Genomic DNA, 22206 nt, shown 5'->3' with positions numbered 1-22206 from the left:
ATTTTGCTCACGCGGTCGTATAGTCTAGTAACTAACGGCAACCTTACAGTAAGAGAGGGAAGTTCCTCGCTCGTCTTGTTTGCGTAGCGTGCCCTCTCCTAGTGTGTCGGGGTTTTCTCAGATAATCGACGGCTAACTGGATACAGACAGACGAGGTAGCAGAAGGGCCGGCAGCGACTCTGCCCTAAGGGCTAAGGGCCAGGAGGGCCTAGGACGGTGCCGGCGAGGGCCGGCCGTCGCGGAGTGACGCGGGGATCGCTCGGGCTGCCTCGGCTCTCTGGGGAAATTAAGGCCGCCGCTGGCTGGCCGGCGACCGCCGATAGCGGCCGGCAACTTCTCCTTAAACTTGTCGGCGGATTCTTGGCGCGCCGGACCGCGCCCCGGCCAAATAGCAAAGTTTGCGGCCGCCGGCCGAGGTGATGTGCTTCATAAAAGTCGCCGCCACCAGCGCCCCCGAGTTTTCCTCCCGTCGGGCTGCTGCGGGCCTCGCGGGAAATGGCGGCGGAAAAGTGCTGTGCTTCCGCGGGAAAGCAGTGCCCTTCACGGCCGTGCCCCAAGTGGCCCCGCGCAGCACGTCAGCAACGGCTGCCGCGATTGCAAGCTGCGGCACCTCGTGGCAATCCGGACACCAGAATACAAGTCCGTCAGCTCTGAGACCAGTTTAAACTTCGAATCATGCGTAGCTGTGTCATGGCTGATGCACTGGGCTTGCATCCAGTCTGATTAGCCAAAGCTATGGCTACCCGTCTTGATATACACTACTGGCCATTAAAATTGCTACACCAAGAAGAAATGCAGATGATATTGGACAAATATATCATACTAGAACGGGCATGTAATTACATTTTCACGCAATTTGGGTGCTTAGATCCTGAGAAATCAGTACCCAGAACAACCACCTCTGGCCGTAATAACGGCCTTGATACGCCTGGGCATTGAGTCAAACAGAACTTGGATGGCGTGTACAGGTACAGCTGCCCATGCAGCTTCAACACGATACCACAGTTCATCAAGAGTAGTGACTGGCGTATTGTGACGAGCCAGTTGCTCGGCCAACATTGACCAGACGTTTTCAATTGGTGAGAGATCTAGAGAATGTGCTGGCCAGGGCAGCAGTCGAACATTTTCTGTATCCAGAAAGGCCCGTACAGGACCTGCAACATGCGGTCGTCCATTATCCTGCTGAAATGTAGGGCTTCGCAGGGATCGAATGAAAGGTAGAGCCACGGGTCGTAACACATCTGAAATGTAACGTCTACTGTTCAAAGTGCCGTCAATGCGAACAAGAGGTGACCGAGATTCGTAACCAATGGCACCCCATACTATCACGCCGGGTGATCGGCCATTACGGCGATGACGAATACACGCTTCCAATGTGCGTTCATCGCGATGTAGCCAAACACGGATGCGACCATCATGATGCTGTAAACAGAACCTGGATTCAACCGAAAAAATGACGTTTTGCCATTCGTGCACCCAGTGTCGTCGTTGATTACACCATCGCAGGCGCTTCGTCGTTGAGTACACCATCGCAGGCGTGTTGCAGCGTCAAGGGTAACCGCAGCCATGGTCTCCGAGCTGATAGTCCATGCTGCTGCAAACGTCGTCGAACTGTTCGTGCAGATGGTTGTCGTCTTACAAACGTCCTCATCTGTTGACTCAGGGATCGAGACGTGGCTGCACGATCCGTTACAGCCATGCGGATAAGATGCCTGTCATCTCGACTGTTAGTGATACGACCCCGTTAGGATCCAGCACGGCGTTCCGTATTACCCTCCTAAACCCACCGACTCCATATTCTGCTAACAATCATTGGATCTCGACTAACGCGAGCAGCAATGTCGCGATACGATAAACCGCAATCGCATTAGGCTACAATCCGACCTTTATCAAAGTCGGAAACGTGATGGTACGTATTTCTCCTCCTTACACGAGGCATCACAACAACGTTTCACCAGGCATCGCCGGTCAACTGTTGTTTGTGTGTGAGAAATCGGTTGGAAACTTTCCTCATGTCAGCATGTTATAGGTGTCGTCAGCGGCGTCAACCTTGTGTGAATGCTCTGAAAAGCTAATCATTTGCATTTCACAGCATCTTCTTCCTGTCGGTTAAATTTCGCGTCTGTAGCACGTCATCTTCGTGGTGTAACAATTTTAATGGCCAGTAGTGTATATACTTGCCCTTATAAAATTATACTGGACTACTTGGACCGCTGTACATACTGACAGTACTGTTACCAGGACATTAACAAATTAAAAGTAGTCAGAGGTGTTTGTTGCAGGATTCATGTGCGAGTCGTTTACAATATACTGCATTTTGAAAAGTTCTTACACCGACACTTGTACAATACCTGTGGCAGCACGCACTAAAGAACAACACAAGTGCATGTACTAGTTGTGTGGAGGCAACTGATCACGTCGTGTTCAAAGTGACCAACGTCAGCGGCTATACACGTTTCCAGTTTGGTATGGAATAACTACTGCACACGTGCCAGTATTGCAGTTGAGATATCTGGGTAGGCTGCAGTAATGCATCATTGCATATGATCGGGCGTAGTTGGTATGTGCTTGTAGACAGCGTCTTTCAGCTTTCCCCACAGAAAGTCTAGCGGCGTCAATCCGGTGAACGAGACGGCCAAGATACAGGTCCTCTGCATCCAGTCCAACGATTTGGAAACTGTTGTGACTGTAAATTCGTAACTTTTCACAAACACAACTTTTATTGATGTAAGTTAACAAGGTTGATGAATGAGCAACAAACGACAGGTAACAATAACGATGCCAGTAAAAGTCTCCTAATCGAGGCAAACAAAAGTTCACTTCTAATTTTCCACAAAGTTTCGTGATAACACACACACACACACACACACACACACACACTAGTAATAGAAAATTCAGAGACGAAGACGAAATCTTCAACAGTCGCAGTACACGAGGTCGGCATCCGGCGTGAACTGAAATTCGGGGCTGGTTCCAGCCCCTAAATAACTGTCTCCAGCCAATCAGGTTTTGGCGTAGTGATACTTCCTGCAGGCCGTGGCTCTAGCTTCCCATGCAGGAAGTAGTGGTCGGAATGTCTGTTTCCATTGTCTTGTATGTAAATAGCCGGTGTTTACCATGCTGCTTTTGGTACGCCTTGGGCATAGACAACCTCGTCCTCTGCGGTGTAATATGGGTTGCCGGCCCTCAGGGGCTAACTTGGCTCCAGTATAACAGAAACAATTCGTGAAGACCTGCTGTAGTACTTCCTGCACTGTGGGGTAGTTAGTCGTCATGTTGGTACCACAGGTTCGTTCTATTCTGTAGAGGAAACGCCTTCCAGCATCCATGGAAGATGGTCTGCTAGGAGGTTCTGGTACCAGTGCGCTTTCAGTGTTTCGTCTACGATAAATGGGCCTGTGAGCTGATGGCTCACTATCCCACACCAGACGCTTACACTCTGTGGATGCTGTCGTTCCAGCTGAACAAGTCATCGGAGATTGTCAAGAGAACAACAGTGGATGCTTCGGCAGTTTATCTGGCTGTGGTTCGTAAAAGTGGCTTCATCATTAAACAAGATACATGATACATCAAAGGGTATGCCGACTTAACGCCAGTGTGCAGAAGGAAACGATCCTCATAATCGTTTTATGCAGCTCTTGACGGAGAGTGAGATGTCATAAGGATGGAAACCATTTCGACGGAGAATGCCTAGCACACTAGCCTGAGTCATGTCACTTACTCATGCGATTGCGCGGGAGGTAACTGAGGGTCAACTGCAGCAGCAGCAGCAGCAGCAGCAGCAAGAAGATTACTTTCCCCGTCTTCTGTCGTCACTTGTTTCCTTCAGTTACATTGTCTAGATGTTATTTATTTATTTATTTACATGTCAAGTTCCGTAGGACTACATTGAGGAGCAAATCTCCAAGGTCATGGAACGTGTCAGTACATGAAATTACAGCATAAACGTAATAACAGAAAAAAATAAACGTTCATGATCCCGAAAAAAGTCAGTCCATAAGTTTAACTGAACGCAACCAACAATACAATAACAATCAGCTTCATTTTTCAAGGAAATCCTCGACAGAATAGGAGTGACCCATGAGGAAACTCTTCAGTTTCGGTTTGAAAGCGCATGGATTACTACTAAGATTTTTGAATTCGACTGGTAGCTTCTTGACAATGGATGCAGCAGTATACTGAACACCTTTTTGCACAAGAGTTAAGGAAGTCCGATCCAAATGATGGTTTGATTTCTGCCGAGTATTAACCGAGTGGAAGCTGCTATTTCTTGGGAATAAGCTAATATTGTTAACAAGAAATGACAGTAGGGAATACATATATTGTGAGGCTAATGTCAAAATATCCAGACTCGTGAATAGGGATCGACAAGAGGTTCGTGAACTTATTACCCGAACCGCCCGTTTCTGAGCCAAAAATATCCTTTTAGAATGGGAAGAGGTATCCCAAAATATAATACCATACGACATAAACGAATGAAAATAAGCAAAGTAGATTAATTTTCGTGTCGAACGATCACTCACTTCAGATACCGTTCGAATAGTAAAAATGGCAGTATTAAGTCTTTGAACAAGATCCTGAACATGGGCTTTCCACGACAGCTTACTATCTATCTGAAAACCCAGAAATTTGAACTGTTCAGTTTCACTAGTCATAGGTTTTGTTAAATTGTGTGTTACAAACTGTAAAAAACTGAGTCTTACCGTGATTTAGCCTTAGTTTATTTTCTACAAGCCATGAACTTGTGTCATGAACTGCACTATTTGAAACTGAGCCAATGTTGCACACAACATCCTTTACTACCAAGCCAGTGTCATCAGCAAACAGAAATATTTTAGAGTTACCCATAACGCTAGTGGGCATATCATTTATTTAAATAAGAAACAGGAATGGCCCCAACACTGATCCCTACGGCACCCCCCCCCCCCCCCACTTGAGAGTACCCCACTCAGACCCCACATCACAGCCATTATCGACATTGTGAATAATGACCTTTTGCTGCCTGTTGCTAAAGTAAGAGGTGAACCAATTGTGAGCTACTCCCCGTATTCCGTAATGGTCCAACTTCTGGAGCAATATTTTGTGATCAGCACTATCAAATGCCTTAGTTAAATAAAAAAAAATATGCCAAGCGTTCGAAACCTTTTGTTTAACCCATCCAGTACCTCATAGAGAAAAGAGAATATAGCAATTTCAGTTGTTAAACGACTTCTAAATCCGAACTGTACATTTGATAGTAAATCGTGTGATATAAAATGATCAGTTATCCTTACATACACAGCCTTTTCAATAAGTTTTGCAAACACTGATGCCATAGAAATAGGTCTAAAATTATCTACTTCATCACTTTCTCCCTTTTCATAAAGCGGCTTTACTACTGAGTACTTTAATCGTTCAGGAAACTGACCATTCCTAAAGGAAAAATTACAAATGTCTCTAAATACAGGGCTAACATGTGCAGCACAGTACTTTAATATTTTGCTAGACATCATAACCATGAGAGTCCTTAGTCTTCAGTGATTTAATTCTTGACTCCTTCTCCCTCTTGTCCGTATCACAGAGGAGTATTTCAGACATCAATCTTGGAAAGGCATTTGCCAAGAAAGTCATATGATTCACTGAAGAAACTAAATTTTTATTTAATTCACCAGAAATGCACAGAAAATGATTGTTAAATACTGTGCATACATCTGATTTATCAGTAACAGATATACGTATTTAAGTGATGCTCTGATATACCAATAATTTCAGAGTCAACATCTAAAAGCAGTTCACTAACTTTGTCTCTAATACGTCTTATATTTTGATGAAATATGCCAATTCCTTCCTTACACCACCACTTTCACGTACCAGGAGTGAAAGGTTGATAACTAACTGGCGATATGGTTAACGTCCATTGGGATATCTTGCGACAAACACCGTACGATAATTAAATGCATTCTTCCTTCATCTCCATACACCATGAGCACGTTGGCTTTTTCTGCAACGGAAAATCCCGTCTTCCACTCACGGCCTACTCCTTGGAGCTCTTTTTCATCTTTGCTACTGTGAAACACGTCTCTTCTGCAGGACGGACCATGCTCTATGTACAACAAAATGGCAACTCACGTTGTTGAACAAGGAGCAAAGTTCAGAATACGATCTTCAAAGGTGTCGCCGACTGACTAGCAAGTCGAGTCGCAAAGCACTCAAAGAACACTGGAGCACACTGTAAGCAAACATAACAATATCTTACCTAGCAACTACGCAGGTTGAATGGCACAAGTGTCGTTGTGGAAGCTTTTCAAAATACGATATCTCGTAAACAACTCTCTCTAGAATCCTGCAAAAAACACTGCTGACATTCTAATATACCCCTCCATTAGTTTGTTAACGTCAATGGGCACTGTTCAATTTTAAATAGCGTTTGTTTGCACAAGAAATACACTATCTAATATTATTGCAGTCTGTTTATAGGCTAAAAATGCTAGCCCCTGAGGGAAGAGCTCTGAGCACTTGTTCATCTTTGATCTTTGCTGCTGTGAAAAGTGTGTATCCCTTCGTAAAATGACGAAATGTGGCTACTTTTTACTTGTAATTAAGAGTGATTTGAAAATGACATGAAATACAGATGTTACAAATGTGCTTGACAATGACGCTTAGATGAAAGTAGCTAATCGCAGGGTTAACTAAACATTTCATGATAGCCTAGTACGGACCATGTTTACAGTTATTAAATATATTTAATGTGTTTCAAAGTCCATATGTGATTCACTTTAGGAACGAACAGCTGGTTTTCATATCATTGCGTACTAAGTAATTCACAGCCAACAAATACTGTTCTGGCACTGAGCATTGTGGGGCTCGAGTTGGTGCCGTTGGTAGGTTAGCATCGTGTAATAGGGATGGTGGCGTCTCGTTTCCTTCCTCTGTTTACTGGCGCCACTACGTTTGCTAGCGTTGTCTGTCTGCGAGTGGCAGCAGCAGAGTTTATCGAAATCTTGTACCTCTACTAACTTTGGAAGGACGAGAAGTGTTTTTCGGGTCGGGTGTGTGATGAGTTCAGTTGGGATGGAGCAGCAGAGAGGTCTGGCAGTGCGCGGACATCCTGGGACTACTGGCGGCATGCATGCATTGCCGGATCGAGGGGCTGTAGTTGCGAGGACCACAACCTCGTTGTCCACCGGATCCAGCTCATTGAGTTCAGTGAAGATTAATCCAGTAGTGAAATCTCCATTTTTGTGATCACGCCCTTTGCTCGTGCGTTACTGCTCGAGGGTCGCTGTGAGACGAACAGCAGCAAGTGGAGCGTGTTGAGTTGGCGGAACCTATTAGCCTTATTCAGCTGCCTGTTATTAGCCATTGAAACCAGTGGTATTTTACTGCCTAGTGCCCGCTAACGCCCCAGTTACCTGCCCTGGAGGTTAGAGTACTTTTGCGGCAGTGTACTACTTCTCGTCTTGCCGATGCTGACGTGTAGTTCAAGAGCTGCCTTGATTACGGTGTGGTTTCTTTTGTCTACCTTGGTTGTAGTGGTTCCTTCTGCCTTTCTGTGCGGCGGAGGTTCGAGTCCTCCCTCGGGCATGGATGTGTGTGTGTTTGTCCTTAGGATAATTTAGGTTAAGTAGTGTGTAAGCTTAGGGACTGATGACCTTAGCAGTTAAGTCCCATAAGATTTTACACACATCTGAACATTTTTGAACCCTCTGCCTTTCGATGTTTTAAACACCGGATTCAGAAGAAGCAGTGCTGTCTGTCACTTGGTCCTCCCCTGAATTATTCCATCATTGTACTGGTTATCACACGTTAGGTAGATTTGGCAAGAGGATTGATCAGCATTTAAACTGTCCCTAGTTTGAGTTGCCATCCTTTTAGGTGAGCATAACTCTTGGCTGCCTGTCTCACCACTTACGCAGCTGTGGGGACTTTTCTCAGGTCGATCCTTGGAGCACTGTCTGTGGATCACTCCGCTTTCTTATTTAGTCTGATTGCATCAATTGCTTAAAAATAGCATTTTGTTTAAATTATTCCTATTGCTTGTGGCCTTTAGCCGACAAATAATTTTGAATTTTTTCTTAATAAGGCTTTCAGCCGTCAGTGTAGCTTGTGATACAGTCAGTTTTTTTTAAAAAAAGATTGTTTAAAAATTACTTTGGTATTTTTAACGTGTAGTTGTCTTTCTCATTTGTGATTCAGGCCTTCAGCCGTCAATTGTTCTGAAGTATTGCTTGTGGCTTTCAGCCCACAAATAATTGTGAATTCTTTCTTAATAAGGCCTTCAGCCGTCAGTGTAGCTTGTGTTACGGTCAATTTTTTTAAAAAGATTGTTTAAAAAATTACTTTGGTATTTTTAACGTGTAGTGGTCTTTCTCATTTGTGATTCAGGCCTTCAGGCGTCAATTGTTCTGAAGTATTGCTTGTGGCCTTCAGCCCACAAGTAATTGTGAATTCTCTCTTAACAAGGCCTTCAGTCGTCAGTGTAGCTTGTGTTGCAGTCTATTTTTTTTAAAAGTGATTGTTCTGAAAAATTATTTCCTTAAATAAAGTGTTCGTGTTTACTGTGCAACCAATGGTAACTGATTAGGCCCCGTCCACACCTTTTCCTGCTTTCCCTAAGTCCCACGCTTCAGATACGAAATTGTATTAGACAGGCTGCTGATTCACTGTTTTTAAATAATTAGTAAGTAAAATCTCTTCCTCTGCAACGCTCGATGGCTCTGTTAGTACAGGTTTTTCCGATTACGTCGTTACGCTCAGCGGAGTGTAGAGGTCGAATGTGTACCAGCAAGTAGAGTGAATTGTATTTCGAAAATCCAGTAATGCACTCTTTTCCAACACCAATGCGTGCTCGTATTATTTCAGGCCCCATTAGCTTCACTTCTCGCAGGCGGACCTCCAACTCTCCACGTCTGACGTTTCCCCGCATTTGTGACCTTTTAATCTAATGGAGCCCTGCACTCTATTAAACGATTTAGTACATTTCCGCTCCATTAGCGCTACAGTCTGTGCCAAACAACTACATCCGTTCACCATTCAACAAATTCTGAGGATAACAACCTTGATAAGTATCTGCGACGTCACAGTGTCTTTATGAAACAGTGCTGTACAGGTGGCATTATAAGCAAAAGTAACAGATCTGGCAACGTGTGCTTAGCGATAATCTGGAAAAGGCTGCAACGAATATATGTCGTTAGACATGAATGAAACCAGACAAGACACGTTAGCGTTTACGCACTTTTCGCCAAATTCTGCTACAGAGTCTACATTAACTAAAGTTTGTTGTTTAACAGCACCAGTAATATGTCATAATACTTATGATAGGTGATTTCAATTAAAAGTTGTTTACACTCAGGAAAATTTCGTTTTAATTATTCTGTTTTCGTTGCTCTGCACTGTGAAGAGAAGGAGCAGTTCTGATGCAGCACAGAATTTTATTTACCTTGTTATGACAGCTGTATTATTATGTAGTGTTCAGCAATTTATTGTAAGCGTGATTAAAAATATCGTCCCACATATGTAACTGGGAATTCAGAAAGGTGCATCCTGTACACATAACTACCGTATTATACATCTTTTTGAACTGTTTACTACAGCTAGTCTTTGTCTCCCCCCACAACTGCAGCTTCTCACAAACACTTCCCTTGCCAAATTATCTATTCTCTGGATGTTTATGTTTGTGTTATACCAATCTATCCCTTCTTTAAGACAAATGCAGTCGCTAATATCTTTCATTCCCAATTCTTCTTTATATAATACTCGCTCCACACATTCAGTCTTCAGCATATTTCTATAGCACGACATTTGAGAGGTTTTCTGCGTGTATTGTTTGTCGTTCACATTTTACTTTCGTGTAAGACTACACACCAAATACTTTTGGAGAGTCTTCATAACCCTTAAATTTAGCTTTCGCGTTAACACATTTTTTTTTTCAGATAAACTTTTCTTACTTTTGGCGGTATTTATTTTCGTTACTTCTGCCATTGTAAATTCCTATCCTACCCAAATACACTCCTGGAAATGGAAAAAAGAACACATTGACACCGGTGTGTCAGACCCACCATACTTGCTCCGGACACTGCGAGAGGGCTGTACAAGCAATGATCACACGCACGGCACAGCGGACACACCAGGAACCGCGGTGTTGGCCGTCGAATGGCGCTAGCTGCGCAGCATTTGTGCACCGCCGCCGTCAGTGTCAGCCAGTTTGCCGTGGCATACGGAGCTCCATCGCAGTCTTTAACACTGGTAGCATGCCGCGACAGCGTGGACGTGAACCGTATGTGCAGTTGACGGACTTTGAGCGAGGGCGTATAGTGGGCATGAGGGAGGTCGGGTGGACGTACCGCCGAATTGCTGAAGACGTGGGGCGTGAGGTCTCCACAGTACATCGATGTTGTCGCCAGTGGTCGGCGGAAGGTGCACGTGCCCGTCGACCTGGGACCGGACCGCAGCGACGCACGGATGCACGCCAAGACCGTAGGATCCTACGCAGTGCCGTAGGGGACCGCACCGCCACTTCCCAGCAAATTAGGGACACTGTTGCTCCTGGGGTATCGGCGAGGACCATTCGCAACCGTCTCCATGAAGCTGGGCTACGGTCCCGCACACCGTTAGGCCGTCTTCCGCTCACACCCCAACATCGTGCAGCCCGCCTCCAGTGGTGTCGCGACAGGCGTGAATGGAGGGACGAATGGAGACGTGTCGTCTTCAGCGATGAGAGTCGCTTCTGCCTTGGTGCCAATGATGGTCGTATGCGTGTTTGGCGCCGTGCAGGTGAGCGCCACAATCAGGACTGCATACGACCGAGGCACACAGGGCCAACACCCGGCATCATGGTGTGGGGAGCGATCTGCTACACTGGCCGTACACCACTGGTGATCGTCGAGGGGACACTGAATAGTGCACGGTACATCCAAACCGTCATCGAACCCATCGTTCTACCATTCCTAGACCGGCAAGGGAACTTGCTGTTCCAACAGGACAATGCACGTCCGCATGTATCCCGTGCCACCCAACGTGCTCTAGAAGGTGTAAGTCAACTACCCTGGCCAGCAAGATCTCCGGATCTGTCCCCCATTGAGCATGTTTGGGACTGGATGAAGCGTCGTCTCACGCGGTCTGCACGTCCAGCACGAACGCTGGTCCAACTGAGGCGCCAGGTGGAAATGGCATGGCAAGCCGTTCCACAGGACTACATCCAGCATCTCTACGATCGTCTCCATGGGAGAATAGCAGCCTGCATTGCTGCGAAAGGTGGATATACACTGTACTAGTGCCGACATTGTGCATGCTCTGTTGCCTGTGTCTATGTGCCTGTGGTTCTGTCAGTGTGATCATGTGATGTATCTGACCCCAGGAATGTGTCAATAAAGTTTCCCCTTCCTGGGACAATGAATTCACGGTGTTTTATTTCAATTTCCAGGAGTGTAGAAAACCACTTTAGAGCTTTCAGCGTCTCATTTAATAATCTATTACTTTTGCATAACCTCAATTGAGTCTAGTTCACTCCTTTGTATCGTTTTACATATTTTCATCTTGTAATATATTTGGAAGACGCTATCCTTAACGTTTGACAAATCTTAAAATCTTGAGGTAAAGGCCAAGATCAGTGTATTTCACACAGAAGACGGTATATCTTTTAGAATTAGTTAATGTAGGAGGTGTGGCCTCACAACATTTTAACAAATGTAAACAAAAAGTAATAGTTTTTAAAATAGAATAACTTGCAAACCGATTTTGGGTTTCCCAAAACTGAGTCAGAAATGGGCGTATATTAGTTCTATACAAATACATAACTTGGCACAAGTTAGCATCACACTTACCGGTACGCTGTTAGCAACGACTGGTCATCAGGTAATTAATGCATTAACCCTGATACGGTTAGAAAAATGTCGCAGATGTTCTACTATGTCACTTGCGATATGTTTGTTACTGTATTACTGAGAAAGGTGAATAGTTTGAAATTCTCATTTGGCAGGCCTGAAAGCGAGTGCCGGGTAGTTTATAAAACAGCGCTGCTGCCAATCTTCCTCCCCAATTTTGCCGTATACCAACAGTTTTTCATTTTTAGTCACGTTGTCCTCGACCTGAGGTAATATTATCTTCAATATTTCATTACTTATTCTTTATTGTTAATTATCTTTCATCCCTTAATGATATTTTCTTCGTTTTTATATAGGTACCGTACACCCAGCTACTCTCCATAACGAATTGGTACTATCAGTGTTTCTGATCTACTGTTGGCACTCACATCCACAAAGTTTAATCTTACAGTTTTTATACTACTGTTGACCACGCAATTATATTTTTGTAGTTTTTTTACTCTTGTCGTCTTTTGATATCACAATCGAGACAGATGTATCTGTGAACTTGTCGTATTGTTTGTTTGCTGATAGAAACATTAACCGTGAATAAAATAGTATATCTACGGGCCCAAATTTTTTATTATTATTTTGACGTTATTTGTCTTGTTCTCTTCGTTAGTTGGATACTTCTATATCATAAGTTTTTCAAGTTAAACTGTTACTCCTAACTTTGGTTCAGTTTAATATCTGCTCCATACATGGGTAGCTAGTAATAATACGAGTACTTAGGTGTTACTGATCGGATAGGCGTGTTGTAAGTCCGAGTTGGTTACGTGCACTATGTTTCACAATTATTATTGAACACAACACTTCTCAGACATACAATAGATAACAGGAGCCAAAAAACAATGAAAACTTTTGTTCAGAGTTAATATACTGACATGTGTCAATTTATTAACCTGAGGATGATGTACACATTTCGCTTTGAAACTTCCTGGCAGATTAGAACTGTGTGCTGGACCGAGACTCCAACACGGGGCATTTGCCTTTCGCGGGGAAGTACTTTTTTGTATTTTGTTCGATATTGTTCGTGATATTTGGTCGTAGCGGACGTCACACGACATCCGTTGAAGTTCGCTGTTGACCCCTTCACTCAGTTTTTTTATTACAGGGACCAGTCAGCTCTCTGTCCGAACACGCTGAGCTACCGTGCCGGTAGCTACTGAGCTAGCCAAGCACGACTCACGACCCGCTCTCATAGCTTCAGTTCTGCCAGTACCCCGTTTCTTACCTTCCAAACTTCACAGAAGCTCTTCTGGGAACCTTGTGGAACCAGCACTCCAGGAAGAAAGGATTCAGCTGAGAGCACTCGCCGGGAAAGGCAAAGCTCTCGAGTTCGAGAATCGTTCCGGCACACAGTTTTAATCTGGCAGGAAGTTTCATATCAACACACTCTCCACTGCAGAGTGAAAATGTCATACTGGATATTTCTCTTTCTCAGGCAAACTTTCCTCGCTAATGCCAGAATGTATTCTTTTTATTTCAATCACCATAAAATATTTTCCTGCCCAAACAGGAAACCACATATTCGTCTTGTTTAATAATCTAATTCCTTTTGTGTCACTTGACAATTAGACTTAATTCGAAAATCTTTGTTTCACTTTTATTGATTTTTTTCCTATTGCTTGTTTTAAAGATATTATCCTTAAAAGCCCTTTGCCGGCCGTGACAAAATTAAAACATAATCGACAAATCTTAAAAATGTTATTTCTTCCCTTTCTATTTTAAGTTCTCCTTGCCCTTGTGAGTGAACGCCATCCGATCCGTGCATTTCTTTCACTCTCTAATTACCTTCTGGTCGGAGTGACGTAATAATGCCTTTGGATATCTGATCGTGAATTCTTTATTGTTAACTGCCTGTCCTCCTTTAACAAAATTTTCCTCATTTATTAGAGACAATGGACAGCGAACTATTCTTCATCAGTCTCCGAAAGTCTGAATTTCCTTGTTTCTGATCTATGCCAAACATTCACATCCACAAAGTATAATCTTATATTCCATATTTTAAAAAATGTTCAAATGTGTGTGAAATCGTATGGGACTTGACTGCTAAGGTCATCAGTCCCTAAGCTTACACACTACTTAACCTAAATTATGCTAAGGACAAACACACACACCCATGCCCAAGGGAGGACTCGAACCTCCGCCGGGATCAGCCGCACATCCATATTTTTATTGTACTTTTTACCACGTAATTAAATTTTTGTAACTTTTTACTTTAGTCATCTCACAGTTGAGATAGAAGTATTTATGAACGTGTGGTATTGTTTGTTTGTTGATAGTAATACAAACTGTGAATAACACAGCATCTTTGTGTGGCAAAATCTGTGTTATTGTTCTAGCGATATTTACACTGAAGTGACAGAAGTCATGGGATAGGGATATATACACATACAGATGGTGGTAATATCGAATACACAAGATAGGAAAGGCCACTGCATTGGCAGAGCTGTCATTAGTAATCACGAGATTTACTGGAATGGTTTCCGATGTGATTAGAGCCCCGCAAATGGAAGTAAAATACTTTGAATTGGAACTGTAGTTGGAACTGCCGCGCGGGATTAGCCGCGCGGTCTAGGGCGCTGCAGTCATGGACTGTGCAGCTGGTCCCGGCGGAGGTGCGAGTCCTCCCTCGGGCGTAGGCGTGTGTGTTTGTCCTTAGGATAATTTAGGTTAAGTAGTGTGTAAGCTTAGGGACTGATGACCTTAGCAGTTAAGTCCCATAAGATTTCACACACTTTTTTTTGTAGTTGGAACTAGACGCTTGGGACATTCCATTTCGGAAATTGTTGGGGAATTCCATATTCCAAGATCCACAGTGTCAAGAGAGTGCCGAGAATACCGAATTTCAGGCGCTATCTCTCACTAAGGACAACGCAGTGGCCGACGGCCTTCACTTAATGACCGAGAGCAGCGGCTTTTGTGTAGAGTTGTCATGCTAACAGACAAGTAACACTGTGTGAAATAACCGTAGAAATCAATGTGGGACGTAGGACGAACACATACTTTAGGACAGTGCGGTGAAATATGGCCACAGTGGGCTGTACCAGAGGACGGCCAGTGCGAGTGGCTTTGCTAACTGCACGAAATCGCTCGCAGCGCCTCTTCTGGGCTCGTGATCATGTCTGTGGGATTCCGGCCGATTGGGATATCGTGGCCTGGTCAGATGAGACCCGATATCTGTTGGTAAGAGCTGATGATAGGGCTCAAGTATGGTGCAGCCCCCAGGAAGGCAGGGACCCAATTTATCGACAAGGAACTACCCAAACTGGCGGTGGCTCCACAGTGCTGTGGGCTGTGTTTAGATGTGATGAACGGTGTCCTCTGGTCCAATTGAACTGATTGTTGACTGAAAATGTTTGTGTTCGGCTGTTCGGAGATCATTTTCAGCCCTTCATGGACTTAGGGTTCCGGAACACCGATGGAATTTTTATGGATGACAATGCGGCATGTAACCGGACCACAATTGTTTGCGAATGGTTTGAAGAACCATTCTGAACACTTCGAACGAATGATTTGGCTACCCAGATGGCCCGACATGAATCCCATCGAGCATTAATGGGACGTAGTCGAGAGGTCAGTTCGTGGACAAAATCCAGCAACGGCAACATTTCTACAATTATGGACGGCTATAGAGGTAGCATCGTTCCATGTTTCTGCAGGGGACTTCCTGTGACCTGTTGACAAGTATGCGCCTAGCAAAAATATAGTGAAGGGAAAGGATTGCCGGCGGCCGTGGTCTAGCGGTTCTGGCGCTGCAGTCCGGAACCGCGGGACTGCTACGGTCGCAGGTTCGAATCCTGCCTCGGGCATGGGTGTGTGTGATGTCCTTAGGTTAGTTAGGTTTAAGTAGTTCTAAGTTCTAGGGGACTTATGACCTAAGATGTTGAGTCCCATAGTGCTCAGAGCCATTTGAAAGGATCCACCTTGGTACAACAAACGTATTAGGCAAATGGTTCAAATGGCTCTGAGCACTATGGGACTTAACTTCTGAGGTCATCAGTCACCTTGAACTTAGAACTACTTAAACCTAACTAACCTACCACACACATCCATGCCCGAGGCAGGATTCGAACCTGCGACCGTAGCGGTCGCACGGTTCTAGACTGTAGCTCCTAGAACCGCTCGGAAACTTATTAGGAAGTTGCTGAGAAAGCAGAGAATTTTTCACAGTCGTTTTAAACGTAGTCACTGCCCCGCTGACAAACAGAAATTATACGAAATGAAAGCAGCTGTCAGAAGGACAATGAGACATTCTTTTAACGGATTTGAAAGCGATATTTCATCTGCAGATTCTAAAAATAACCCCAAAAATTTTGGTCGTACGTATCTACATCTACATCTAAATCCATACTCCGCAAGCCACCTGACGGTGTGTGGCGGAGGGTACCTTAAGTACCTCTATCGGTTCTCCCTTCTATTCCAGTCTCGTATTGTTCGTGGCAAGAAAGATTGTCGGTATGCCTCTGTGTGGGCTCTAATGTCTCTAATTTTATCCTCATGGTCTCTTCGCGAGATATACGTAGGAGGGAGTAATATACTGCTTGACTCCTCGGTGAAGGTATGTTCTCGAAACTTCAACAAAAGCCCGTACCGAGCTACTGAGCGTCTCTCTTGCAGTGTCTTCCACTGGAGTTTATCTATCATCTCCGTAGCGCATGCGCGATTGCTAAATGATCCTGTAACGAAGCGCGCTGCTCTCTGTTGGATCTTCTCTCTCTCTTCTATCAACCCTATCAGGTACGGATCCCATACCGATGAGCAGTATTCAAGCAGTGGGCGTGCAAGTGTACTGTAACCTACTTCCTTTGTTTTCGGACTGCATTTCCATAGGATTCTTCCTATGAATCTCAGTCTGGCATCTGCTTTACCGACGATTAATTTTATATGGTCATTCCATTTTAAATCACTCCTAATGCCTACTCCAAGATAATTTATGGAATTAACTGCTTCCAGTTGCTGACCTGCTGTATTGTAGCTAAATGATAAAGGATCTTTCTTCCTATGTATTCGCAGCACATTACACTTGTCTACATTGAGATTCAGCTGCCATTCCCTGCACCATGCGTCAATTCGTTGCAGATCCTCCAGCATTTCAGTACAATTTTCCATTCTTACAACCTCTCGATATACTACAGCATCATCCAAAAAAGCCTCAGTGAACTTCCGATGAACGCTACAAATAATTCATTACCTTGTCTTGCTGACAGTACGGATAATGTAACTGATTATGATAAACAGAAGGCCAAAATTCTGACCTACCTTTCAAATATTCGTTTACGGTAGAGGACTGCAGCACCATTGCCCCCTTCAATTATCGAACAAACACAAGGATGGCTGACATAGTGTTTAGTGTATCTGGGACTGTAAAACAGTTAAGATCCTTAGACGCCAGAAATGTATCTGGCCCAGACGGTATCCCCGTAAGATTACATGTTGACTATGCTACAAATATAGCACCCTTCTTATCCATCGTCTATCAGAGATCACTGGAACAGCGGAAAGTTCCACGGGACTGGGAAAAGGCCCAAGTCATGGCAATCTATAAAAAGGGTAGAAAATCGGATGCACATAATTACCGGCCAATTTCACTGACATCGATTTCTTGTAGAATAATGGAATGTATTTTGTGTTCAGACATAATGACCTTTCTAGACTCTGAGAAGCTCATCTGCAGAAACCAGCACGGTTTTAGAAAACAGCGGTCATGCGAGACACAGTTGGCCCTCTTTGTGCATGATATTCAACAGGCTCTAGATACCGGCTCCCAGGTTGATGCCATATTTCTCGACTTTTGAAAGGCGTTCTACTCAGTTCCGCACTGTCGCTTCCTCCAAAAAGAGCGCGCTTACGGTCTATCCGATCACATAAGCGGTTGGATAGGAAGTTTTCTAACAGACAGGGAGCAAGCAGTATGTGGTCCTGAACGGAGTGACTTCTACAGAAACAAGGGTAACTTCAGGTGTGCCCCAGGGCAGCGTAATAAGACCGCCGCTTTTTACGATTTACACAAACGATCTGGTTGATGGTATTGACAGCGGCATTAGACTGTCTGCCGATGATGCTGTAATCTACAGGAAAGTAGTATCACACGAAAGTTATGAACAAATCAATGACGATTTGCAGAAAATAAATGCATGGTGTAATGACTGGCACTTATCTCTCAATATTAGTAAGTGTAACCTACTGCGTATAACAAGGCGAATATCCCCATTGATGTGCGAGTACAAAATAAATGCCAAGTCTTTGGAAGCGGTAACATCCGTCAAGTATCTGGGTGTGACTACTCGAAATGATCTCAAATGGAATGATCAGATTACACAAGTAACAGATAAGGCAAACTCTAGATTGCGGTTTATTGGTAGAATCCTGAAGCGATGCAGTCCTTCTACAAAGGAAATAGCTTACACTACGTTAGTTCGTCAAGTCTTAGAGTACTGTTCGTCTGTATGGGACCCTTACCAGATGGGTCTGATTCAAGGGATTGAGAAGGTCCAAAGAAGAGCGGTAAGATTCGTGACTGGTATATTCAGCCATCGTGAGAGCGTTACAAATCTCATAGAAAGTTTGAAGTGGGACACACTTGCAGATAGACGACACGCTAAACGGAAGGCGCTGCTCACTAAATTCAGAAATCCGATCTTCACCGAGGACGTAGAGCATTTCAAATCGCGCAGTGATCACAACTCAAAGATAAGGGAAAATAGAGCACGCACTGAGGCGTTCAGACAGTCGTTTTTCCCTCGCGAGATCCGCGAGTGGAACAGAGGGGGCGGGGGGGGGGGGGGGGGGAATATGACTTTGGCGCGAATTGCGCCCTCCGCCACACACCGATTGGAGGCTAGTGGAGTATATATTAAGATGTAGAGTCTATGTCACGTCGCGCTGCTTCACTACGCTAGGAAAAAGGACATCCGACACGCTCTTAGCAGGTATCCACTGACTTTTTTTACCTCAGTGTCAGTTGCTTTGTTTGATAGATTTGTACACTTATATCATATTTTTTCCAAGACACATTGTTAATCCTAATTTTTGTTCAGTTTAATCCTGCTCTAAAGACAGGTAATTTAATAGCAATATTTACACTACTGGCCATTAAAATTGCTACACCAAGAAGAAATGCAAATGTTAAACGGGTATTCATTGGACAAATATATTATACTAGAACTAACATGTGATTACATTTTTACGCAATTTGCGTGCATAGATCCTGAGAAATCAGTACCCAGAACAACCACCTCTGGCCGTAATAACGAGCCTGATACGCCTGGGCATTGAGTCAAACAGAGCTTGGATAGCGCGTGCAGGTACAGCTGCCCACGCATCTTCAACACGATACCAAAGTTCATCAAGAGTAGTGACTAGCGCAATGTGAGGAGCCAGTTGCTAGGCCACCATTGACCAGACGTTTTCAATTGGTGAGAGATCTGGAGAATGTGCTGGCCAGGGCCCAGTCGAAAATTTTCTGTATCGAGAAAGGCCTGTACAGGATGCGGTCGTGCATTATCCTGCTGAAATGTAGGGTTCCGCAGGGGTCAAATGAAGGGCAGAGCCACGGGTCGTAACACATCTGAAATGTAACGTCCACTGTTCAAGTGCCGTCAATGCGAACAAGAGGTGACCGAGACGTGTAACCAATGGCAACCCATACCATCACGCCGGGTGATACGCCAGTATGACGATGACGAATACACGCTTCCAATGTGCGGTCATCGCGATGTCGCCAAACACAGATGCGACCATCACGATCCTGTAAACAGAACCTGGATTCATCCGGAAAAATGACGTTTTGTCATTCGTGCACCTAGGTTCGTCGTGGAGTACACCATCGCAGGCGCTGCAGTCTGTGATGCAGCGTCAAGGGTAACCGCAGCCATGGTCTCCGAGCTGATAGTCCATGCTGCTGCAAACGTCGTCGAACTGTTCGTGCAGATGGTTGTTGTCTTGCGGACGTCCACATCTGTTGACTCAGGGATCGAGACGTGGCTGCACGATCTGTTGCAGCCATACGGATAAGATGCCTGTCATCTCGACTGCTAGTGATACGAGGCCGTTGGAATCTGGCACGGCGTTCCGTATTACCCTCCTGAACCCACCGATTCCATATTCTGCTAACACTCATTGGATCTCGACCAACGCGAGCAGCAATGTCGCGATACGATAAACCGAAATCGCGATAGGCTACAATCCGACCTTTATCAAAGTCGGAATTGTGGTGGTACGCATTTCTCCTCCTTACACGAGGCATCACAACAACGTTTCCCCAGGCAACGCCAGTCAAGTGCTGTTTGTGTACGAGAAATCGGTTGGAAACGTTCCTCATGTCAGCACGTTGTAGGTGTCGCCACCGGCGCCAACCTTGCGTGAATGCACTGAAAAGCTAATCATTTGCATATCACAGCATATTCTTCCTGTCGGTTAAATTTCGCGTTTGTAGCACGTCATCTTCGTGGTGTAGCAATTTTAATGGCTAGTAGGGTACGTATTAAGAATTGAGTTCACAGTTATTATTGAACTCTATACTTCCCCAATAAGCAATAAATATCAGGTGCAAAGAACAACTAAAATATCTAGTCAAGTTGAAACACGTCAGTGTATAAAGCTGAGGATGATCTGAAAAATTCAAGAATATTGTTTTTCTAATAACACAACTCCCTCAGAAATTCTTCGAAACGAGCCTTGCTGGTAGCTACCCTACAGCTGGTGACAACACCCCGCATGGCAGGTACGTAACTGTCTTAGTGGAGTCCCCATAGCATTCGCCAATATCTCCGTCACGAGCCAGGTGAAGCTAGGGTCCGTCGCTCTGGTGTAGTTACGGACGCACTGGCCTGGCTGTTGCTGCTCCGTCCAAATCGAGCCCTATGCTCCGTGGCGGCGGTTGTCTTCCACCAAGGAGCCATCGTCGGCGGGTTACGTATCTGCGTCAGAATCATCGTCCAGAAGCTTTGGGATGATCGTCGCTCCAACGGCGACTTTACTGAACTCTAAAATATTACATAACCTAATTTATTGTTTACTGGCAGTACCTCGATTTTACAGTTTCCATTCAGAAGCTCGCGAAGCGGAAAACATCCCTGTACATAACGCTAAGTTCAGGCGCAGGGCCGGCCGTTGTGGCCGAGCGGTTCTAGGCGCTTCAGTCAGACCGCTACGGTCGCAGGTTCGAATCCTGCCTCGGGCTTGGATGTGTGTGATGTCCTTAGGTTAGTTAGGTTTGATTAGTTCTAAATTCTAGGCGACTGATGTCCCCAGATGTTAAGTGCCATAGTGCTCAGGGCCATTTGAACCATTTTCAGGCGCAGGATCAATATTGTTGTCGTTGTTGTTGTGGTCTTCAGTCCACAAACTGGTTTTATGCACGTCTCCATGCTATTCTAGGAGTATCCTATGCGAGTCTCTTCACCTCTGCGTATCTGCCTCATCGTACATCCATTTTAACCTCGTTACTGTATCCGAGCCTTGATCTGCCTCTACAATTGTTACACCCCCCCACTCCCTGTCATTACCAAACTGATACTACGTTGATGCCTCAGTATATCAACTGATCCCTGCTTTTAGTCAAGTTGTGCCACAAATTCCTTTTTACACAGAGTTTCATACTATAAATCCTAATTAGTTATTTGATCTTCTCGTCTAATCTTCAGCATTCTTAAAGAGCACCATATTACAAAAGTATTCTCTTCTTGTCTGAACTGTTGTTGTCAAAGTTTCACTTCCGTAAAAGACAGCACTCCATACGATTAGCGTCAGAAAGACTTCCTCTCACTTAAAGCTTTAGTAGATATTAACAAATTCCTCTTGTTCGGGTATGTATTCTTGCTACTGCCTACATCAGATTTTTGCTCCCCACAAAAACAAGGTCGTCTACTACTGCTGCTGTCTCCTTTCCTAATCAAATTCGCCAAGCACGCCTGATTCAGTTCGACTACATTGCATTACGTTTGTTTTACTTTTGTTTATATTCATCTTATTATCTCTTTCGAGGGCACTATCTATTCCGTTCAACAGCTCTTCCAGGTCCTTTGCGGCCTCTGAAGAATTACAGTGTCGTTGGCAAACATCAAACTCTTTGTATCTTCTTCCCGATCTTTAATCGCCTTTCCAAATTTCCCCCTCATTTCCTTCACTGCTCACTGAATGTACAGAATGAATAACACCGGAGATAAGCTACAATCCCTTCTCAACAACTATTTCCCTTTCACGTGCTTCGAATCCTATAAATTCAGTTTTACGTATAAATTGTTAATAAAGTTTCCCTCTATTTCAGTCTTGCGCTAGCATCCAAATTTTAAAGAGTTTAGTCCAGCAAAGGTTGTCAAAAGCTTTCACTAAATATATAAATATAGTTTTACCTTTCTTC

This window comes from Schistocerca nitens, chromosome 7 (assembly GCF_023898315.1).
Source record: "Schistocerca nitens isolate TAMUIC-IGC-003100 chromosome 7, iqSchNite1.1, whole genome shotgun sequence".
NCBI classification, from domain to species: Eukaryota; Metazoa; Arthropoda; class Insecta; order Orthoptera; family Acrididae; genus Schistocerca; species Schistocerca nitens.
Note: the sequence above shows the minus strand (reverse complement) of the source record.